Here is a 24,040-nt window from a genome sequence, read left to right as displayed (position 1 = left end):
GTATGCTGTGTGCCTCATAAATCCACCAATGCAAGGATTGTGCATCCAAACTGACCTTGATAATCTGTTAGTTCTTTAAAAAAATAAAAGAACATTATCAAACATTAAAAGGAGTGTGGCGATCACTGACAAGGAATGCACCAGTTGCCATTCCAAGACTGGGTGGTCATTAGAGTACGACAAGAACCTTTTAATTATTGTTAAGATGAAAGCTTACCATTCCACAGAATTAACTGTAATTTCAATTACTAGTTTTATAAAAATATTTTATGGGAGCTTATCTTTAATCCAGATGAGCAAGAAAATATTATGGCAATGATTTAGTGTCTAAGTCATTTGCTATGGTACAACACTAGTACTAACAGAATTAATCCATTCCTTTATAGTATGCAGCTAAAATTCCTGGTCAGTTTATCCAAAGAAGCAAAGCAGTTAAAACATGGAATATAATATCTATTTAAAAACACATACTGTGGTATCCACCAAACATGTGATGTCATTTGAAGTACCATGGCTGCATCATAGAGAATCCTGAAATTTATACTTTTGTGAGACACCTTGAATTTTCTGCCAAAGAGCTGTTCAGGGGAGTGGATTAGAAAATGGGATTCTTGTCCTCTGTGTATCAATTCAACTTTGTTTCGAACCCAAAGGGTGTTCATCAATGGCTTCTTTTCATCCTGGAGAAATGTAAGGTACTGCACTTAGGGTGGAAAGAAATGCAGAGATATAGGATGGGGGACACCTGGCTGAATGAGACTACGTGTGAAAGGAATCTAGGAGTCCAAGTAGACCACAAGTTGAACATGAGTCAACAGTGTGATGTGGCAGCTTAAAAGGCCAATGCAGGTTAGGCTGCATCAATAAAAGTATAGTGTTTAGATCAAGGGAAATAATAGTGCCACTGTATTCTGCTTTGGTCAGGCCCCACCTGGAATATTGTGTCCAGTTCTGGGCGCCACAATTTAAAAAGGATGTTGAGAAACTGGAGCATATCCAAAGGAGGGCGACTAAAATGGTAAAGAGTCTGGAAACCATGCCTATGAGGAATGACTTAGGGAGCTGGAGATGTTTAGCCTGGAGAAGAGAAGGTTAAGAGGTGATATGATAGCCCTGTTTAAATATTTGAAGGGAAGTCATATTGAGGAGGGAGCAAGCTTGTTTTCTGCTGCTCCAGAGAACAGGACCCAAAACAATGGATGCAAGCTCCAGGAAAAGAGATTCCACCTCAACATTAGGAGGAACTTCCCGACAATAAGGGCTGTTCAACAGTAGAACACACTCCCTCGGAGTGTAGTGGAGTCTCCTTCCTTGGAGGTCTTTAAGCAGAGGCTGGATGGCCATCTGTCATGTATGCTTTGATTGAAATTTCCTGCATGGCAGGGGGTTGGTCCGGATGGCCCTTGCGGTCCCTTCCACCTTTATGATTCTATGATCCTATGATTCTATGAACTGTTCGTTGTTTGTATAACTTGTGATTCATTTTGTCTCAGGGTAAATGTACCCTGGTCACTGGGTATCTGGGGAAGCTGTCAGGCTTATCTTCTCTCAATACTGATGATTGCTGGAAGAGACCTTAGGCACTGGCCCAAATTGGTAGTTGACATGCCTGGATGGACCCAGGATGGCCTATCTACTGTGCCCAGTTTTTAAGGGCATCAGGCAAGAGACTGGTTGCCCAACATTTGTATGGAATAGCAATACTTTTATCTAAACTAATTCACAAAATTGTATCCACAATTAGTGATTCCTCCTACTTCTCTTGTGCCCATTGCACTAGGTAATGAAAGCATTTATACATCATCATAGTTATGAGAGGGTTTAAAAAAAAACAGCTTTGTGATAATCTAGATTTTTTTGCAGTTGCGGGGGTTGAAATAAAGATTTCCTACACAAAGCAGGAAGGGTTCTGGCTATATATATATATATAAAAATACACAGTACTACAGTGCAATTGAGATCTCCTGCTGTTCAGAAGATACAGAAAAGAATATACTGGTAAAGGTAATTTAAAAACAATTCATTTTAACAACAACAATAACAAAAGCATCCTGACAAATTCAATAATAGTTCAATAAAACTATTCAGATGTAATTAAACTTTGATAAGTTTCTCAAAATGTTATTTGTATTATTATTATTTCCAGTTAGTAAACACTATGTTTTAATAAGCTATATGTCAAAATATAAAATAATGTTATCTCTTCTTGCTATATTTCCCTTGACTATTTGAGGCAGCCCATAGCATGGGCTGCCAATGTGACCTCAGAAGATTGCAGCAGCAGGTTAGTCTTGCATGCCAGAGTTCACTCCTAGCAGACCCCCTGTCCACAAAAGATCTCCACCACAAGCAGCCGAAGAAAGGCACCTCACAGTGAAGAAATTCACTTCTACTTGTGGATCTAATCTGAGTCTTATCTAATGAGCACATTCTGTTGAAATGCTGAATAAATACATTAAATATTCTTTATTTAAAAATAAAGAATTTACATGCCCAAAAGTCACATTAAGTTAGTGATTCTTCTAATCACATTTTCTGTCTGTTTCTGTTTCTCTAGAAATGTTTCCTCCACTTCTACTCCTGCCCTTGGCTGCTGTGTTGCAACAATCTGTAGGACAGGTTTGTCTTAAGACTTTCATAGAACATAGACATTCTCTAACAAATACTATAATTGAATCCTTTTTGGCCTGTTACAGACTGCCAAAATAAAGCTGCTTCGGGTCTCTTTGGAGGTATGCTGTTTAAATGATGCATGCACCCTAAGAATCTGGAAGCTGGACCAAAGCTGCACTCTGGTGCTTAGGACTGGATCGTGGCTTTGGCACGACCTCCGGACTCTTAGGACCCATGCATCATTTAAATAGCATACCTCCAAAGAGACCTGAAGCAGCTTTATTTTGGCACTCTGTAACAGGCCATAGACTGCCCAAATAATAATTACACTGGTGGTGGTGGGAGGAGTGGGTCTGCTCATTCTTGCTACTCCTATCACTGTGTGCAAGATCAACCTCACCCCTTGGCTAGTTAAATTTGCTGTGTTTCAGTTTGTGCAGGCTGAGGATGGTGATAGTATTTTTTTTTAAAGGAATGGCTAACTAGATGCATAGTTCACTCTTGTTCATCTTAGTTAATTAGAGCTGCCAGAGAGGAACTGCCTATGTGGGTGATGGTAGTGATAAATGTTGTATGGGAGAGGCATGGAGCCTGCCCTTTTGTCCATAAAAAAGAAGCTTTTTGATAGCGGTGACAGCATCCTAGCACATTCCTAGCCATGTCTACATTCCTGTATCCCTTTCACTTTTTCTTCTTCTTCTCTTCCTTCTCCTCCTATTGCATCTCTCCTGGACAAACTAACCCAAAGTTAATGGGAAGGCAACAAAGGGAGGGGGAAATTGTGTGTGTGTGTGTGTGTGTGTGTGTGTGTGTGTGTGTGTGTGTTGTAGGGGAAGAGCTGAAGAATGAGATGGAGTGATAGGTGTAAGAAAGTGTAAGAAGGACGAGAAAAACGAGAAAGATATTGTTATAAACATTGTTAATGTGCATTAGCTTCATGACCAAGAGAAAGGAGATGAATATTTCAACTTTTAAGAATTCTCAGGCATAATTTCTTTCTACCCAAAATGTTTTTTCAGTATCCAGGCATAGCAACAGATCTCCCTGAGAAGATACAGGAAGAAATTCTTGAGAAATTTAATGCTATCAGGAGAGGGGTGCAGCCAACTGCTAGCAATATGATGAAAATGGTAAGATAGAATTTAATGAGACCATTAAATATTGTTTAAAGCTTTTTCGGTGGCATTTGAAGACAGTTTCAACACTCTGACTTCCACGGTGATAGAATTAGTACATCTTGAAAATTTAAAGTTATATTTGTTTGCTTCTTTGATTTAAGATTTATTGTATTGGCTTGTCTCCCATTCATGTGTGCATTAAAATAGCTGGGGGCCTGGAACAATTTCAAAACCAGGTCTCCCTTTGCATGTGAGGTATTGGAGGAACAGTGGCATAGAAAATAGACAGATAGACAATAGAATAAAATACAAAGTACAAAGAGGTTACTCCCCCCTACAAAAATAAATGTTATGTGCACTACATGTATAAAACATAGGTATATCTGCTACTTTAAGCAACAACTACTGTTATTACTTAAAGAATTGTTTCTTACCTTAGAAATAAGCTTTCTGTGCTTCTAATTCTGCAAAGTCATTGATTAAATCACTGAAACCTAAGTGTCCACAAGAATTCTTTCTGCTGTCATCAACATCATAGAATTTATTTGTAGACTGAGCACCACATCTTCAGTTCACAATTCTTCTCATCCTCTTTCAGTATTAAATGCCATATTTTAATTTTTTTTCTTTTTTAAATTAGTTTTATTTATTTGCAGACTTTTCTGCTAATGATCCCAAAAAGGTGTCCATGTCACCCCTTCCCCAATGTTTCTTCATAATTGCCCTGTGAGATGGATCACAAAGTGAGTGAGAGCAAGAGGGGAAAGTAACGAAATGAGATTCATGTCTCAGTGCAGATAGAAACGCAGACCTTCCAAATCCTAGTCCAACACTGTAACTACTACAAACTGATGTCTCTTTGAGAGTCAAGCCAAAACTGAGCCGGAATTGCTTTCTCCTATTCTACTAACAACCAACTAAGCGGGGGTGGAGGTAGGGAGGCTCTTACTTCTCTAGGTCCAGAATCCAGTACCAACTAGAGAATATCTATTAAATCAATTGTTGAATGGTGAGTTAGGGGGGATACAGATGGGCGGCTCTTTTCGCCACTCGTCAGTGCCATGCCAGTCACACGGCGTGGCACTGACGTCCTCCCTAAAAAGGAGCTGCTCTAGGTGGCTGCTTTTTAGGGACGTCATAATGGTGCTCACACGCCATGATGCTGCCGCTTCCGAAGAGCAGTGTTTGAGCGCTTAGATGCCCATGTGTCATTGTTGCATGTCCCCATGTGGACAGGGGTGTGGCAATATGACACATGGGCGCCAAAAGTAGGGCTGAGCGTGTGTGGACGCCCATCCCTACCAAGTCTTAATTTTGGCTTCAGGCTGGCGCAGACCACCAATCTGTACAGGACCTTAGTGTCTATTCTAGTTAAGGCTATCAGGAGTGTTAAGGTCTAGATGTTTCTGCATCAGGGCCCTTTCACATTGCCCAGTTATAGCACTTCAGTTTCCCTTTTATTATGGTTGAATTCTATGGAATCTTGGGATTTATACTTTAGAGAGGGGCACTGAGAATTTTCAGCCAGAAAATTCTACTGCTTCACCAAACTAAAAACCCCAGTATTCCATGGGATGTAGCCATGTCAGTTAAGGTGGAGGAATCATAATGCTATAAGGCTCCTAACCAGCATAGTAAGTGTAGAACAACGGAGATGTCAGGATTTAGGTATCCTGGAAAATGTACAGATGTGGGACAAAGGTTACTATGGGCCATATGAAGCCATGATGACCAAGCATTTAGCCCCAAATGAAGCAATCATAGAATCATAGAATCATAGAGTTGGAAGAGACCACAAGGGCCATCCAGTCCAACCCCCTGCCATGCAGGAAATCCAAATCAAAGCATCCCTGACAGATGGCCATCCAGCCTCTGTTTAAAGACCTCCAAGGAAGGAGACTCTATCACCCTCCGAGGGAGTGCATTCCATTGTCGAACAGCCCTTACTGTCAGGAAGTTCCTCCTAATGTTCAGGTGGAATCTCTTTTCCTGTAGCTTGCATCCATTGTTCCGGGTCCTGTTTTCTGGAGCAGCAGAAAACAAGCTTGCTCCCTCTTCAATATGACATCCTTTCAAATATTTAAACCGGGCTATCATATCACCTCTTAACCTTCTTTTCTCCAGGCTAAACATCCCCAGCTCCCTAAGTCGTTCCTCATAGGGCATGGTTTCCAGACCCTTCACCATTTTTGTCGCCCTCCTTTGGACACACTCCAGTTTCTCAATGTCCTTTCTGAATTGTGGTGCCCAGAACTGGACACAATATTCTAGGTGGGGCCTGACCAAAGCAGAATACAGTGGCACTATTACTTCTCTTGATCTAGACACTATACTTCTATTGATGCAGCCTAAAATAGCATTGGCCTTTTTAGCTGCCGCATCACACTGTTCACTCATGTTCATGATAGGACATAAAGTCAACAAGTGGCAGAAAGTGCAAAGTCATGCCACATGTGACATGGGGGACTTGTATAGATGTCCAGACTGGGAAGAGGCTGGACTAAATGCCTGGAGATGGCAAATGTATATAAGGGAGGAACTCCAGTGCCCAGTGTGGGTGTCGTATTGTGTATTGTACAGGCGTGAGATACTGTCTATTTGATTATCACACTTATCCCATTCTTCTCCTATCCATAAACAGTAATGGACCTGTCATTTGGTATTAATAGAAACTCCCATTTCTGGGACTGGTCCATTACTGTTTACAAACAGGAGAAGAATGGGATAAACACATGGAGGTGTGATAATCTTCCCCTTGATTGCACAATTAACATGGTTTATTAATAGGAGAAGGGCACTTGCCTCCTCCGTGTGATAATCTCCACAGACTCCAATCATAGAACAGAAGACAGAAATCCCAGAGGTGCAAGTGGGATTCAAGAACTGATTGCTGCAGCAATTGCTGGCCTTGTTGGCAAGCATCTTTAGTCAAGTTGTGTGCTCAATTTATAACCCCTTGTTGAAGCAAACACAAGCAGAGTTTATGTACGTGGACAAGACACCCAGAAGGTCTGTGAAGAATCTTAGTGGTGTAGCAAACTTCCTCTCACACACAGGAATGAATCTCAGTACAGCAAGGTTTCTCTGAAATGTGGGTTCTTTAATCTTTGGCGTATTACAGACCGCCATAAGGGACGTCCTCAGGATGTCCTAGGTTTAAAAAGGGGCATCACTTCTTGACGCCCTCAAGCCTAATACATCCCGAGGACGTACAAGATGGCAGTGCCCCATCTACATGGGGGCTGCCATGATGGCGTCACGAATGCGCTGCCTCCAAATGAAGTGGCGTGGACGTCATGCCGTCGCGCCGTGCGCGGGTGCAGGGAGGAGCTCCAAAACGGAGAGTTAACCTTCTCAGCTCATACTAGGAAAGTACCCTGGACTACTGCCTCAGATTTAACAGCAACAATAATATCAATAACAACCTTAACAGATAGATCTCTTTATAAAACAACGTTAACCACCATTAGCCCATTTATACCTATATTTTCATTACCAACCAATTCTGGCAGGAATGAATAACCATTTATTCCAATCATGACATAGCCATTCTATGGCCTACAGGCTTGACCAACATACCAAACACACTCTGCGCAGCCACACACACACCTGACCTCTGGTTCCTCTCCACCCCTCCTGCTCAGTGCATGTCTCCTTGATCATCTCCTGAGTGTTCCTTGTCTTCTCAGCTATCACAACAAAGATCTCTGTCTGCTTCTTGTACCTCTGTGACCTCATGGAAATCAGGAATGTGACTTGACCACCCCCAGTGTCACTGCTGTTACTGGTCTGAGCATCTAGCTTCTGAACCTGCTCTTTCTCTTGTGTTTTCTGTGTTTGTGTGTGTGTGATCAGCTAGACTGATGTGAAGTACTAAGCTCCTGCTTCTTCACATCCCTGGATGCATCCACCCCTCCATTTCTGATGTTTATACTATTGCTTTTCAGCTTTACAAAACATCTTAGTTTAAGTGGACCTTTTCCCATCCAGAATACTTTTCAAATGTTGCACTTCTTGAGTACAGGATTCTGCCACCACCCAACAGAAATCTATATTTATTCCACACATAACCCACAAATTGTAGCCTCTGGCTCTTGGGATCATTTTTCTTCCCAAACTGAGGTGGAATCAATACTGAAGCAAATTGTCCAAAGACCCTCAAGTACTTAAGGTTGGGTGCCCTACCATGTAACAGGAAATTTGGTGTTTGATTTACAGCACTGCACCACATCCTATTAATGGTATGGCAGGCTACTTTAGTTACCTCTGTCATTTTCTCAGACCTGCTTACCACATGGTCCTGACATCTCTTAAGAGCCACCTCCGAATTTTGCCACATAGATCATTTGAAGCAATTCAACCTTTATCCTACTCACTTCTACTGACTTCAAATGCAGTACGGCAATTTTTAATTTAAAACATTAATTAAATAAATTAATAGTTTTGTTCCCTGAGTAACCCAGGGACTCACAATGTATAAAATCAAATGATATGAAACAATAAAATGTAGCATGCATTTCAAGAGAACTGGCTCATGTTCAGACTTTTGTCTGTCCCACTGAAATGGGTGTAAATATTACTAGTATCATGCCTAGTAATTTTTTTTAAAATAAATTCATTTGAGTTAAGCACTTTAAAGGAAAGATTGGTAATGATTGCAAATCTGAAATGTAATTTCCATCCTTGTGTTTGCTTTATTAAGAAATGGAGTCATAAAGCTGCCAATAATGCTAAAGAATGGGCCCAACAGTGTATTGCAAAAGCCCCTCCAAAAGCAGATCGAACAATAGATGGTAAGTGAAATGAATAGATTGAAAAATGTTTCACAGATTGTGCAGCAAGTAGTGAGTTTACACTAGCCAGAATACTCCAGACTGCACATCCACTATTCCGGCCTCCAAGCTGCTCTGAATTCCCCATTACCCATGCATTCTGGAGCGATGGTAGGTGGCTGTCAACACAGCCACTGACATGGGTCAATCCCTCTGAGGCCAGGAAGCAAGTGCCCAGCATTGATCAAATGGCTGGGTGCCTTATTATAACCTCAGTGGGAGTGACCTGCAGTGGTAAGCAGCACTGCAGGATGCCATGCAATAGCATAGCAATAGCAATAGCATGTACATTTCTATACAGTGGTGCCTCGGGTTACGAAATTAATTCGTTCCGCTGTCAATTTCGTAACCCGAAAGGCTTTCGCAAGCCGAATCCCCATAGGCGCTAATGGGGAAAAGCCGCGATTCCGTGTGAAATCGCGCCGAAAAGCACCAAAAGTTTTTTCGTAACCCGAAAAAACTTTCTTAACCCGGAAAATTTTTTTTAAATTATTTTTTTTCGTATCCTGAAAATTTCGTAACCTGGGTATTTCGTATCCCGAGGTACCACTGTACCACATACCAGTGAAGTGAGCACTCTCTAAGCGGTTTACAATCTGTAAACCAATTGCCCCCAACAAACTGGGTCTTCATTTTACTGACCTACAAAAAGATGGAAGGCTGAGCCATCCTTGGAGCCCTGGGATCGAACTCACAACCTTGTGGCTGCAGTGCCAGCATTTAACCTCTGTGTCACCAGGGCTGCCTGCCAGTCACCTGGCTTTGCTCTGGAGTGCTCCAGATTTTTTGGGATCTGGAGCAAATTGTGAGATTTTAAGAGGCAGATTAAAGGAAGGATAGCCTGGATTTGGTGCAAGACTACACCTCTCACCTGTCCCCTTTTCCTCAGTAGCAAGGTCCGGCTTCCTCCTTGAACCACTCTCCTGCTTCTTTCCTATGATCTGTGGGGAACTAGATTGTTCTGTCTGCTGAGGAGGAGCTTTGTTGCTCCCAGGCTTTCCCAGAAACTCTCTGTGTGCTGAACTCTTGTATGCCAGAGGGACATCCCGATTCCTCCAGTGGCCCATCACAGCCTAGTGGGAGACCAGGATTCAAATCCCTGCTTGGCCATAGAAACCCACTGAGTGGCCTTGGGCAAGTCACACCCTCTCAGCCTCAGATGATGGCAATGGCAAACTCCTTCTGAAGAAACTTGCCAAGAAAACCCCAAGCCCTAGGGTTGTCATAAATTGAAAATAACTTGAAGGCACACCACTACAGCAAATAAAATAGTATTTTTCACATAGGATTTTGTTCCTGATGGGGACAACTATGGTCTAAATAGCCAGCATGATGTAAATTCTTGGCTCTTATCCCTATGAATTTACACTAATTGATTTGGAACAAACATTTTTTCTTCTTTCAGGAGTCCTGTGTGGTGATAATAGAGTTCGGGCAACTTATTCATCCTCCTGGTCAGAAGTAATTGACTTGTGGAATCGTAAATCATCAAACTTCAAGTACGGAACTGGGGCAGTTGACCCTACTAAAGATGTATATGGTTATACTCAGGTATGAAAAAAATAATGATGGGGAAGTATTTACATTAGTTCAATGTATGTCAAATCCTAAATTGCCCATCAACAAAGAAATCAACAATAACTCTAGAAATCACATTTGTTATAAAACATAAACATACTTATACATAAAATTGCAATAGTGTAATACTTCCCAAAATGAAAAAGCTCAGTAATGATATTATCCTATCCTTAAGACATGATGTTAAACCATCAAGAATTCTAAGAGAAAAAGGGAAGGTTTAATTTTCATGAATATAAAAAAATAACGGTCTCATCATATTTATTGTTGTGTACCTTCAGGTAATTTCCAGTTTATAGCAATGCTTTAGCAAAGCTATCATAGGTGATTTACAAACCGCCCTTTTGGGGCAGCCTGTACCCGCCCCTTTCCCCGATGGATCGGGGCCTCAGTTGTTACAGCAGCAGCTGCAAGGCCCCAATCCGCCACTTTTCCAGGCTGTGGGGAAGCGGCAAAAAGCCACTTCCCCACATACTGGAAAGTGGTGTCCTTGGGGCTTCATGCCCCAAGGATACCCGACAGCGTATCACCTTTCTCCTTTGTGTTGCTGGCGCGGCTGTGTAAAGGCTGCACCAGCAACACAAACCTAGGAAGGAGCTCCAAAATGGAGCTCCTTCCAGCGCCGCGGAAAGGGTGCCATAGGCGCCCTTCTGCAGTACCATGTGGAGGTGGCTTGGCTGTGATGTCGTAATGGCAGCACCCATGTGAACAAGGTGCCGCCATTTTGTATGTATTCTGTACGTACTAGGGTTGCGGGCATCTAAAACAGACGCCCCCAGGAGTACGTACTAAATGGCCCGTCTATACAGGGCCCTAGTTTAGACCAGTGATGTCCAAACTCTGGCCCTCCAGGTGTTTTGGACTTCAGCTCCCAAATCAAAGCACCCCAGACAGATGGACATCCAGCCTCTGTTTAAAAATTTCCAAAGAAGGAGACTCCCCCACTCTTTGACAGTAAAACATACTCCTTCAGAGAGTGGTGGAGTCTCCTTCGTTGAATGTTTTTAAAAAGAGGTTGGTTTTAATGTATAATGTATAATACATTGGAACATGTTTTTTTATGGAACTGAAATAAGTAATAAAGATATTAAAAGAAAAAGAGGTTGGTTAGGAAGTTCTTCCTAATGTTGAGGTGGAATCTCTTTTCCTATAGTGTGCATTGTTCTGGGTCTTATTTTCTGGAGCTGCAGAAAAATTGAATTTATATAGGTGTTGAATTTTCCATCCATTCAGTTGGTTTTCCTTGAATGGAACTCTATTCAGGTAATGGGTAATAATAAGGAAAAGAAAATGGTTGCTTAAGAAAATGCCCAAGAAAATTCTCAGGAATGCCTTGCTGTTCAGGTTTTTGGTAGTTTTCTTTCTCTCTCAAGCTTGGACCACATGTCACATGAAGTATATTGTTTAGTATATTGATCAGATAAGGATGCAATGCAATATGCACATTACATGAACTATGAAGATGTCTCTTAGAGACTGACTGGTCATGCTTCATACTGCTTCAACACTCTAGGGAGTTTATCAGAAAAGGGGAATTGGAAGTATAATCCGATGGCAATCTGAACGCAATCATGGGGTTTAACGTTATTACGTGATAACCCACTACACACAAATTCGGGCAATGGGAAGTCAGTCTGAACACAATCATGTGGTTTCACGTTATTGTGTGATAGACTGCCACACGCAAGTTCGGGCAATGGCATGCTATTTTTGGGCAATGGGGAGCCAGTTTGAATGCAATGCGTATTCACATAAGTGCGTGAAACTAGCGACTTTAAGTGAATGTGTTCTGGCCCCACTTTCTTTTCATTCTAATTTAAGAGAAATTCCTCCCGTTTGATAAACTCCTAGGTTTAACAAAGTTGTACTTTGCCTTAAAACTTAATTTTAATACATTTCCCCTTTTATGCTGACAGATGATTTGGTATAACTCATATCTGATTGGATGTACACTTGCCTACTGTCCAGCAGAAGAGTACAAGTTCTTATATGTTTGCCGTTTCTGCCCTGCGTAAGTATCCTTTGGAAACAAATACTTTCTCTGTTCTAGGACTGGTATGCACACACAGTGATGCACATGTAGAATCCCTTTGTACAAGTGACAGGGTGTCCAAACTTAACAGAAGAATAAACTAAAATGGGAGCTGAAAGTTTTTTTTGGGGGGGGGGTGTAATCAATGTCCACAGAAATGGCAACTTGTGAGGAGTTTCTGAGAATAAATAGGACATGGCTAAAGGTTGCTGCAGTGCAATGCTGTTGCCATTGTTTGATGTCCCATCAGTGTTTGTTTTTTTTAAAGACGTGGCAACAAGGGACCACAATAGGAAAAAGGAACCTGATCCTGTTTTTAAGGACACATGCAATCTCTAGTGATGCACCAAACTCCATGTGTAGTTCAGTGCTTAAATAAAATGATAGTTTAAATAAAGCTGAAACTACTTTTTAGATAATAAGGCCCGATACAGATGACCAAAAGCACCGTTGTGGGGCCAATTTTAGGGCTCTGGAGGGCTGGGCGTCCATATGCACCCAGCCCTTCTAGCGGAATAACTAGCAGAATTTCCAGCAGAATTTTGTTTGCATGGGAAATCAATGCTGTGGTCGCATAGCTGCTGCAGACTTTAGTGTCTCGTTTTTTGTGGATGACGATGAATAAACCTGAGGACAGGGAATCGTCTATTATCCCCTCTGTTGTAAGCCACCTGGATTCCCAGTGATTGGGCAGCATATAAATAAATCCTATCATCATCATCATCATCATCATCATCATCATCATCATCATCATCATCATCAGAATTTTGCAGTGTTAAGTGTTCCTTTTATTAAGGGGGGAAATCACACAACAACTGTACCTTGGCTTTGGGAGCCAGCATGGTTAAGTGGTTTGAGCACTTGACTATGAGTCTGAAGATCTGGGTACTAATCCTGGCTCAGACATGTAAATCTACAGGGTGACCTTGGACAAGTCACATTCTCTCAGCCTCAAAGGACTGCAATGGCAAATCCCCTGAAGAAACTTGCCAAGAAAATTCCAATAGGTTTGCCTTAGTATCACCATAAGTCAGAAACAACTTGAATGCACACAACAACAATCCTGGCTTTATCATACAGGTTATAAGCATGCCAATCAAACATTAAATCCAAATCCAAAAGCCTCTAATCTGAGCAGAATCCATTCTTTCAGGCCCACAAAACACCAGTCATCATAACACAGTTTAATGTTAAGGATTCCTAAACCATTCCTTTCTTTGATATCTCACACAATTTTAAATTTAATTTTGGGTTGGTTTTTTGCCTGCCAAACAAATCTGGAAATATCTTTCTGCCATTTTGCAAAAGGTATCCATTTTTATAATCATTTGAAGTTAAATAGAAGCATTGGCAAAATATTTCTTTTTATGGGTGAAATTGTTCCTAGAAAAGATAAATTTAACTTTCCCCATTTTTTCCAATTCTTTTTACATTTCTTTTCAGATTTTCTCACAATTATTTAGAAACAATACACTATTTTTGTGCTAAAATTAGAAGAAAGAATTAATTCATTCTCATTTCCATATGCATAATTTTAGTCAACAATTTTGTTTTGTCACAATTCGTTTTCAATCCAGTTCATGTCCCACTTACCCTCAAATGTTCCAGATGAGCTTTCATTGAATCTCATGGATTTTGTATCAGTATCACAAAATAATCTGCATAAGCTTTCAATTTAGGAGGGATACAGACAGGCGGCTCCATGCCACCCATTTTTGCGCCTTGTCGGTGCCATGGCACCGATGTGCTCCCTAAAACGGAGCCGCTCTAGGTGGCTTCTTCTTAAGGGTGTCATCATGTCGCATTTTTTAAAATTTTACCTTTTTGTACTGAATATGTTGTTTTTATAGCCCAGCTGATGTTTTCTCTCAAATGCATTTTCCTCAACACTTGAAAGAAATAATTCCAGGCAATACGATCAAAGGCTTTTTCCATATCTAAAAAAAAATAAAGGCAGCCTTTTTCTCAATATGAAATTCAAAATATTCTGTTCTATTCAGAACAGTTCAGAATGAGATCTTTCTCCCCAGTTGTCACATCTGGTGGCACCCACACTGGTGCATCCAGGTTCCCCATTTCTGCATTACACGTGATGACAGGGGGCTTCTCAATACCAGCAACAACGCAGCAAGATAAATAGTATGTGCTGTTAGCAGGTCCTGGGGCTGTGCAGGGACAGGTGTGTAAACAATCCCCTGCCCTCATGTTGACTGATTTGGGTGAGCACCAGACCAGAACAGAACAGGTTATCCAGGCCCATCTGCTGAGCCTCTTAATTGTCTTTTTGACCCAATCTACCCAAATCTTCGTGTATATTCTTGGAAATATGTTTCCTCAATCTGTTTGCCAAAATTGTAGTAAATCTCTTGTAGTCATTGTAAAATAAAGAAATAGGTCTATAATTCTTTGTATATGTCTGTCCCTTTTGTGAATGTAAGCATTTCTCCATTGTAATGTAAGCATCCTCCTTCTTCTTAGTACACCATCACACATCATCTTAAGTGACGTACTGGTAAATTTTTTTAAAAATGTTTAACATATAGTAGTTTAGCAATTATTTTTTGGAATAAAACATTGAAATTTGTTGTTGAATCAAAGTTTTCCTTCAATTTCCTTTCCAGAGTGTGCACCTCATTGAACATTTTACACTTCTTTGCATCCTTTTTTAAAATCTAGAACCATAATTTATAAATACGTAATCCTCTCACATAAGCTTTGCTTTTCTCCCAGACTGTTATTACATCTATTTTCTTTTCTAAATTAAAGCAGCTTTCTCTTCAATGCCATATGTAGTTTGATCCTAGTATATCAATAACCTTATTGCTTAAGAACTGTACCTTGATAGTCAATGCATTCATTTCTTTGCAATTTCAGTGGGAATAGGGTAGACCAAATTGCGACACCCTACAAAGAAGGCCCACCCTGTGGAGACTGCCCCAATGACTGTGAGGATAAACTTTGCAGTAAGTTTCTGTTTTTACAATGTATACTGTATGTGCAAACACAGACTCAGAGGTAGTTTATTTCTATATTTGCTCTTGAGAGACACCCATTGCCACTACAGTGTAATCTCTGGTAGTTCTTATAGACATCTTACACTGAGGGTTTCCAGACTTGGAGCTCCTGGTGGCACCCAGTTGTTGTTCTTCCTTTGTAAGCTTCAAACATAATTGAGAAAAACTACAGTGGAGGCCACTGTTCTTTCCACATTAGGGAAAAGGGATGGGAAGGTCGAATCCACACCAGTGGGTATGTTTTAAAAATTGCTGAGATGATCCCCAGAGTGGAAAAAGAGAGAGATGAAATTGTGAAAAAGAAAATGGAGTGACGGGAAAATAAAGTGTGGCTATAGTGTGGCTCATTTTCCAAACATATTCTGACTCAAAACTAAACTTCTTATAAAACAAAAGACCATTTGCACATGATGAGATTGAGCTTCTGCTTCAATTTTTTAAAAAGATATTCCTGATTAAGGGGGAAAGTTAGGAAAATAATTGTGAAAAGGGGGAAATTAACAAATTAATGATGAACCTCCTCCCATAACATGTGAATGAGTAAGTGTTGTTTCATTATTGCTGGATGTGGTGATGTGGCCTAAGTTCTGTGGGTGGAACTACATTCTGCTTCTCCACTTCCCTTCTCCAGAACTTTCTCTGTACCTGCACATACTGCAGTTCCATGGGCATTCAGTGACTGGTGGAAAGTGTGGGTGCGGGAGAAGTGTCCAACTATGTGCTCATAGCTGGAGCACAACAATGAAATGATCCTCTGGGAATTTTTGGAGGAACCATGTGATGTTCTGGAGGAGACTCAAGTCATTATTATGCATAAATGGACATTTTCCTATCACCCTTCCATATTCTCTACAGCCATTGGTGGCAGTGGGGTTTCCAAGAACAATGAGGAATTTACACCTGTTCTGGGTCATTGAACAAAGGAGGTAATTAATTCCATGGCCATCTGTCAGGAGTGTTTTAATTGTATTTTCCTGCATGGCAGGGGGTTGGCCTGGATGGCCCTTGTGATTTTTTCCAACTCTATGTTTCTATGATCCTGTTATGTTACTAATAGGATGCCAACTACAATGATGCCACAATTAATCATCATCTGGAAACAGTCATTGTATCATGCTCTAAACCTGTGATTTTCACTATGGAGAAAATTCTTCCATTTACACTGCACACATAATTGGGAAATAAAACAGAATCCAAAATCCATGGCCAGACAAAATGCACCAAACATGTAATGCAAGCCTTTGATGCTCCATTCGCTTAACCAGGAAAAAGTTGTTTAAAAAATCATAGAAGAGGAAGAAAAATGATGTGTGTTGGAGTCACAGAACTAAATTTTGTGTAGATTTTGTCTCTGCTTAGTTCAGTTGGTTTGAACATATCTCAGTGCAGGCTGAGGCCACACCTCTCTTGGTGATGTGAGGACTGGGAGAAAAGGTAGTAAAATTTAAATTCCTTTAGCAGCAGTAAAGTCACTCCTCTTGGGCAGTAACTGGGATTGAACTCCACTCAAAACAATTAGTCTACTGAATACATTAGTCTGCTGAATATGAGGGAGGAACTAGCTGCCCATAGCTTTCCTATATCGCTGCAGTCTTAGTCTCTGGAGTTTAGCAACAGAGCTTGGTAAACAGATTTGGAAACAGGCTTGGTGTTTTGCGTGAGTGTGGAGGAAGAGACAGCAGAATGTGAGTTTGAGTCTGTGGGGTCCCAGTCCCAGAGAGTTTTTTGAGAGATGCTGATGAAGCATCAGGAATAAACTCTTATAGAACATAGCCACATAGCTCAAAAAGTCCACAAAAAACTATTTTTTGAGAGAGTTTGTTGGGTCAACGGTGAGGGTCAGTTGTTGTAAAGTTGTTTGGTTTTGCATCTACTGGAAGACTGACTTTATGAACAGTAGTGTCTATTTTTTTAAATTGTAGTTTAGGCTGATTGTTTATGTGAGCTGAGTGGAGGTGTGATTGTGTGTCTGTTAGCACTACATTGTCCTGTGGGGTATAGACCTAGGTCCCATTCCTGAGCACCTGGTTCCAGAGAGTAGGGGCTTTTGCTCAGATGAAGTGAGTCAAGAGACATGGCTGGGGGAGGAGCTAGCAACCAGTAGCTTTCCTATATAGCTGCAGTCTCAGGAGCTTGGTAAACAGGCTTGGTGTTTTGCATGAATGTTTCAGTGCCTAGTTAAGACTACTGAATATGGACAGTGAGGGATCTGCTGCAGTCATCTGCAACAGCAGTGATATGTTTGTTTTCTTGCCAATAGTTGTAGGTAACTGCACTTGCACCAAGTGCAAGTTCATAGTCATTTTGGAACAGAAGGTCCAGGAGCAGGAGGTCTGGGTATGTGCACTTCAGCGTATAAGGGAGCAAGAGGTTTTCCTGGACAGAGCTGGTTTGACAGTCCTGGATGGGAAACACACAAAAGAAGTTTCTAGGGAGGTAGTCAGTTTCCATACACAGGACATAGACAGTTGGAAGAATGTTACATGTAGAAGTAGCGAAGTCCCTTAACAGGGATAATGACGGAAAGCAACTGAGCAAGTCCTCAGGGAAAGTGGCAGAATCAGCACAGGGAATGGCCATTGCCGAGCTTCAGGGGAAACATCTGGGAGACTCCTTGTTCAGGGGTACAGAAGCCGTGGTGTGTGGGCATGACAAGATGTCTCAAGATGTATGTTATCTCCCTGGGGCAAAAGTACATGACTTAATAATGAGGCTAACAAGACTTGTCAAGCCTACTGACTGTTACCCCTTCCTTTTGCACCACATGGGAAACAATAGTACTGCAAGGCACAGCCTTCAGAATATCATAAGGGATTATGAGGCTCTGGGTAGCTGAAAGACCTGGATGCACAAGTTGTCATCTCATCTGTTCTCCCATTTGAAGGGCACAGTCCAGAAAGGGAGAGGAAAATAGTGGATGGACAACTGTCTCTGCAGATGGTACCACTGAGAATAATTTGAATTTTTGGACTATGGCCAGGGCTTTCAGGAGGGGTGGGGACTCCTGGCAAGGTATGGGTTGCACCTCATGCCAGTTGGCAGAAAGGTTTTTGCCAGTAGTTTCAAAAATTTGATCAGGCATGCTTTAAACTGAGTTATATGGAGGAAGGAGACAGTTTTGGAAAGGCAGGAGTTCATCAAGGGCAAGAGTTCATCAAGGGCTATTTTAGTCAAACTGTTATGAAGGGGAAAAATTTACATAGACACGCATAGAGGAGATCATAGAATCATACAATCGTAGAGTTGGAAGAGACCACAAGGGCCATCCAGTCCAACCCCCTGCCATGCAGGAAATTTCAGTCAAAGCATACCTGACAGATGGCCATCCAGCCTCTGCTTAAAGACCTCCAAAGAAGGAGATTCCACCACACTTCAAGGGAGTGTGTTCCACTGTCGAACAGCCCTTACTTTCAGGAAGTTCCTCTTAATGTTGAGGTGGAATCTCTTTTCCGGTAGTTTGCATCCATTGTTCCGGGTCCTAGTCTCTGCAGCAGCAGAAAATAAGCTGGCTCCATCCTGAACATGACATCCCTTCAAATATTTAAACAGGGCTATCATATCACCTCTTAACCTTCTTTTCTCCAGGCTAAACATCCCCAGCTTCCTAAGTCGTTCCTCATAGGAAATTGTTTCCAGACCCTTCACCATTTTAGTAGCCCTTCTTTGGACATGCTCCAGTTTCTCAATGTCCTTTTTGAATTGTGGCACCCAGAACTGCACAGAATATTCCAGGTGGGGCCTGACCAAAGATTTTTTAAATAGAGTGGCACTATTACTTCTCTTGATCTAGACACTATACTTTTATTGATGCAACCTAAAATTGCATTGGCCTTTTTAGCTGCCGCATCACACTGTTGATTCATGTTCAACTTGTGGTCTACTTGGACACCTAGATCCCTTTCACATGTAGTCTTGTACAGCCAGGTATCCCCATCCTATATCTGTGCATTTCATTTTTCCTCCCTAAGTGCAGTACCTTACATTTCCCCCTGTTGAATTTCATTTTGTTAGCTTTGGCCCAGCTTTCTAGTCTATTCAGGTCATTTTGAATTTTGATCCTGTCCGCTGGAGTATTAGCTATTCATCCTAATTTGGTGTCATCTGAAAATTTGATGAGTATGCCCCGAATTCTGTCATCCAAGTCATTGATGAAGATGTTGAACAGTACTGGGCCATGGACAGAGCCCTGTGGGACCCCACTGGTCACTTCTCTCCAGGATGAAAAGGAGCCATTGTTGAGCACCCTTTGGGTTTGGCCAGTCAACCAATTACAAATCTATATAATAGTTACATTGTCCAGCCCATATTCTACAAGCTTGTTTTCAAGAATGTCATGGAGAACTGTGTCAAAGGCCTTACTGAAATCAAGATATACTATATCCACAGCATTCCCTTGATCTAACAAGCTGGTAATTTTATCAAAGAAAGAGATAAAATTTGTCTGGCATGACTTGTTTTTCTGAAACCCGTGTTGACTTTTTGTGATTATGGAATTGCCATCTAGATGTTCACAGACTCTCTGTTTAATGATCTGCTCCAGAATCTTTCCTGGTATTGATGTCAGACTAACTGGACGCTAATTGTTGGGATCCTCTTTTTCCCCCTTTTTGAAGATGGGGACAACGTTTGCCCTCCTCCAGTCTGCTGCCACTTCTCCTGTTCTTCAGGAGTTTTCAAAGATTATTGCCAATGGCTCTGATATTACATTTGCCAGTTCTTTTAATACCTTTGGATGTAGTTCATCAGGTCCTGGAGACTTAAATTCATTTAGATTAACAAGGTATTCCTGTACTAACGCTTTACTTATTCTGTTCTGAAATTCCCTTATTCTGTCCTCTGCTCCATTTTCCTCAGGTTGAGCACCCTATGCCTTTTCTGAGAAGACTGAGGCAAAGAAGGTGTTGAGTAATTCTGCCTTTTCTCTGTCCCCTGTTAGCATTTTGCCATCTTCTCCTAACAGTGGCCCTACCATTTCCTTCTTCTTCCTTTTGCTGCAAGCCTGAGTTCATTCTGCGCTTTAGCTTTTCTGACTTTACCTCTACACATGCCTGCTATTTGTTTGAATTCCTTTTTCGTGATTTCCCCCTTTTTCCATTTCTTATACATGTTCCATTTAAAACTTAGCTCAGTTGAAAGTTCCTTAGTCATCCATTCTGGTTTCTTGAGTCATCTCCCATTTTTCTTCCTCATTAGAACTGTTTGAAATTGTACCTGCAGTATCTCCCTTTTAAGAACTCCCATCCGTCCTGAACTCCCTTATCTTTTAGTATTTCTGAAAACGGGATCACCCTCAATACTTCTCTAAGTTTACTGAAATCCGCTCTCCTAAAGTCTAGAATGCGTGTCTGACTATGTCTGGCTTCTCCTTTCCATTGTATAACAAACTCCAGGAGAACGTGGTCACTTCCACCTAATGATCCCACCACTTGCACCCCATTAACCAAGTCATCCTTGTTGGTTAGGATCAGATCTAAAATAGCTGACCCCCTTGTTACCTCTTCCACCCTTTGGACAATAAAATTGTCTTCGAGGCAAGTGAGGAATTTGCTCGACCTTCAGGATTTGGCTGAGTTTAAATTCCATAAATATCAGGATAGTTTAAGTCACCCATCACTGCTACATTTCTCCTTTCTGAGTGTGTAGTCATCTGTTTTAAAAAGGCGTCATCCAATTCCTCCATCTGATTTGGGGGTCTGTAGTAGACCCACCATAACAACCCTGTTGTTTCCCTCCCCTTTAATTTTTATCCAGATGCTCTCCACCTGGCCAAACAGAAAAGGAGGATTAGAGAATTAGGCCAAACAGAAAAGGAGGAGCTGGAGCATTATACGTGAGAGATATTTACACCAGGAAGCCAGGTGGAGAGCATCTGGATGAAAAATAAAGGAGAAAGAACCAACAGGGATGTTATTGTGGGAGTCTACTACAGTCTCCTAATTGGATGATACCTTTCTGGAACAGATGATCACATACTCAGAAAGGAGAGATATAGTAGTGATGGATGATTTCAGCTGAAAATTGAATTCAACCAAAAACACGTTACAGCAAATTCCTGACATGCCTGGAAGACGTCATTGTACAAAAGGTGGAGGACGAAACAAGGGGATCAGCTATTTTAGATTTGATCCTAACCAAAAGGGATAACCTGGTTAGTGGGGTGCGAGTGGTGGGAGTGATTATGTTCTCCTGGAGTTTGTTATACAGTGGAGAGAAGAAGCTAAGCACAGTCAGACACACTTTCTGGATGTTAAAGAAAGCTGATTTCAGTAAACTTAGGGAAAAACTGGGGGTCACAAATAGTAAAAGAGAGGGAAATTGAGGACGGATCACAGTTTCTCAAAAGGAAGATATTGAAGGCACAACATGTTCCAATGAGGATAAAAAATGGCAGGTGTCTCAAGAAATCAGGATGGATGACTAAAAAACTTTCGATGGAGCTAAGTTTTAAAAGAGGCATGTATAAGAAATGGGGAAAGGGGGAAGTCACTAAAGCGGAATTCAAACAAATAGCTAGCATATCTAGGGGAAAAGTCAGAAAAGCTAAAGTGCAAAATGAGCTCAGCTTGCTAGAGAGGTTAAGAACAATAAGAAGTGCTTTTTTGGCTATGTTGGTAGCAAAAGGAAGAAGAAGGAAACAGTAAGGTCATTGAATGGGGAAGATGGCAAAATACTATCAAGGGACAGAGAAAAGGCAGAACTACTCAACACCTTTGTCTCCTCATAAAGGAAAAGGGTGTTCAATCTGAGGGAAATGGAGCAGAGGATGCATTAGAGGAAATGCAGCACAGAATAAGTAAAGAGGTGGTAAAGAAATATCTGGTTAATCTAAATGAACTCAAGTCTCTAGGGCCAGATGAACCACATCCAAAGGTACAAAAAGAACTGGTTAAAGTAATCTCAGAGCCATTGACAATAATCTTTGAGAACTCCTGGAGAACAGGAGCAGACTGGAGGAGGGCAAAAAAAAGGGTGGTGGGGTGGGTGGGAGAGGATCCCAACAGCTACTGCCTGGTTAACCTGACATCAATACCAGGAAAGATTCTAGAGCAGATCATTAAACAGAGGGTCTGTGAACATTTTGCTATAACTGCAAAAAATCAACATGGGTTTCTGAAAAACAAGTCATACCAGACTAATCTGATCTCTTTTTTTTGATAAAATGACTAGTTTAGTAGATGAAAGCAATACTGTGGATGTAGCATATCTTAATTTCAGTAAGGCCTTTGACAAGGTCCCCCATGATATTCTTGTAAACAAGCTAGTAAAAAGTTAGACAAGGCTGCTATTAGGTGGATTTGTAATTGGTTGACTGGCCAAACCCAAAGGATACTCAGCAATGGCTCCTCCTGGAGAGAAGTAACTTTTGAGGTACCACAGGGTTCTGTCCTGGGCCCAGTGCTATTCAACATGTTTCTCAATGACTTGGATGAGGGAATAGAGGGCATCCTTCTGAAATTTACAGATGACACCTGGAGAAGACAAGGTTTAAAAGTAATATGATAGCCCTGTTCAAATATTTGAAGGGGTATCATATTGAAAGTGGAGCAGACCTGTTTTTTGCAACTCTAGAAAATAGGACCCAGCGCAATGGATTCAAACTAGAGGATAGAGATTCCACCTCAACATTAGGAAGAACATGACAATAAGACAGTGGAACACATTCCCTCAGAGTGTGGTGGAGTCTCCTTCTTTGGAGGTCTTTAAACAGAGGCTGGATGGCCATCTATTGGGGGTGCTTCGATTTTCAGTTCCTGTATGGCAGGGGGTTGGACTGGATGGCCCTTGTGGTCTCTTCCAACTCTATGATTCTATTATTCTAAGATTGATATTTGTTCTTATCACACACAGATACACACACAAATATATATATATATTTAACTGAATAGTGCAGAGGCTTATAATAAAAATTAGAAAATTTAACCTAGGAGTGTGCAGAAGCCAGTGAAGTTGAGTCATAACTGGAGCAGTGTGGCTCCTTTGATTTTCTATTACTAGTTAATGGGCTACAGAATTTATATATACCTGTGCTAGCTTTCAGATACTATAAATACATCTCCAAATAAAGTACATTACAGAAATAAATCTGAGTTTAGCAACGTATGTATGACAGGACCCTTACTATCCTGACAAGGAGGCTTCAGAATAAGGGCAGTAAATGTTCTGGATAATTACAGTAAAACAGCTTGTCTTTAAGAAGATTGTATAATGCAGTTTAAATGCTTTAAACTGATGGATTTCTCCATTTTTGTATCTAAATTTGTTTTGGTTTATTCCTCATAGTTCGGGCATGTGAATATACTGATATGCGTGAAGACTGCACAACAATTGTGACATATTTTACCTGTCAACGTAAGGAGATACAAGAACTTTGCCCTGGCAGCTGTAAATGCCCACAAGGAGCTGTATAAACACATGTACACAAGGGATCTTTACATAACTGTTTGAATGAAGCAGATGTAAGTTTGGCACTAAAAAGAACCTCTTTTTCTCACATAAGTTGTTCTATTTTTGGGATATGAAGTGATTGATGTATTAAAAAGGATCATTTCCCAGATCATTTGCAAATACAACTAATATATCAACCCTGATGTCCACTTTTTGTTTTTTTCTTTGCTTACTGCATTGCTTTAGAAAACATTTTGAAGCTATTGTTCAATCACAGTTTGATTTTATTGCTGGCAATGCAAGCATGGAATGTTTTATATATTTTTCTGTAAGGTGGTCATTAATGTTTGATTTATAGTGTTATATGTCTGGAACTCCAGAGTAGCCAAGATTTTCTTGTTTTGATTTGCTCTTTAAAATCAATGAAGAAAATAGCTGAAGAAAATTTTCAAAAGATTCACTATACAA

The 24,040-nt window shown here is 40.9% G+C and overlaps 1 pseudogene; it reads left to right on the top strand.

Annotated features, from left to right (window-relative positions):
• Positions 1-1,937: 1,937 nt before the first annotated feature.
• Positions 1,938-23,595, top strand: LOC149313450 (cysteine-rich venom protein piscivorin-like; annotated as a pseudogene).
• Positions 23,596-24,040: the final 445 nt, after the last annotated feature.

The sequence above is a fragment of the Sceloporus occidentalis genome, unplaced genomic scaffold (assembly GCF_023333645.1).
Source record: "Sceloporus occidentalis isolate IW3139 unplaced genomic scaffold, rSceOcc1.0.p SCAF_4, whole genome shotgun sequence".
Lineage (NCBI taxonomy): Eukaryota > Metazoa > Chordata > Lepidosauria > Squamata > Phrynosomatidae > Sceloporus > Sceloporus occidentalis.
Note: the sequence above shows the minus strand (reverse complement) of the source record. Positions and strands in the feature narration are given on the sequence as shown.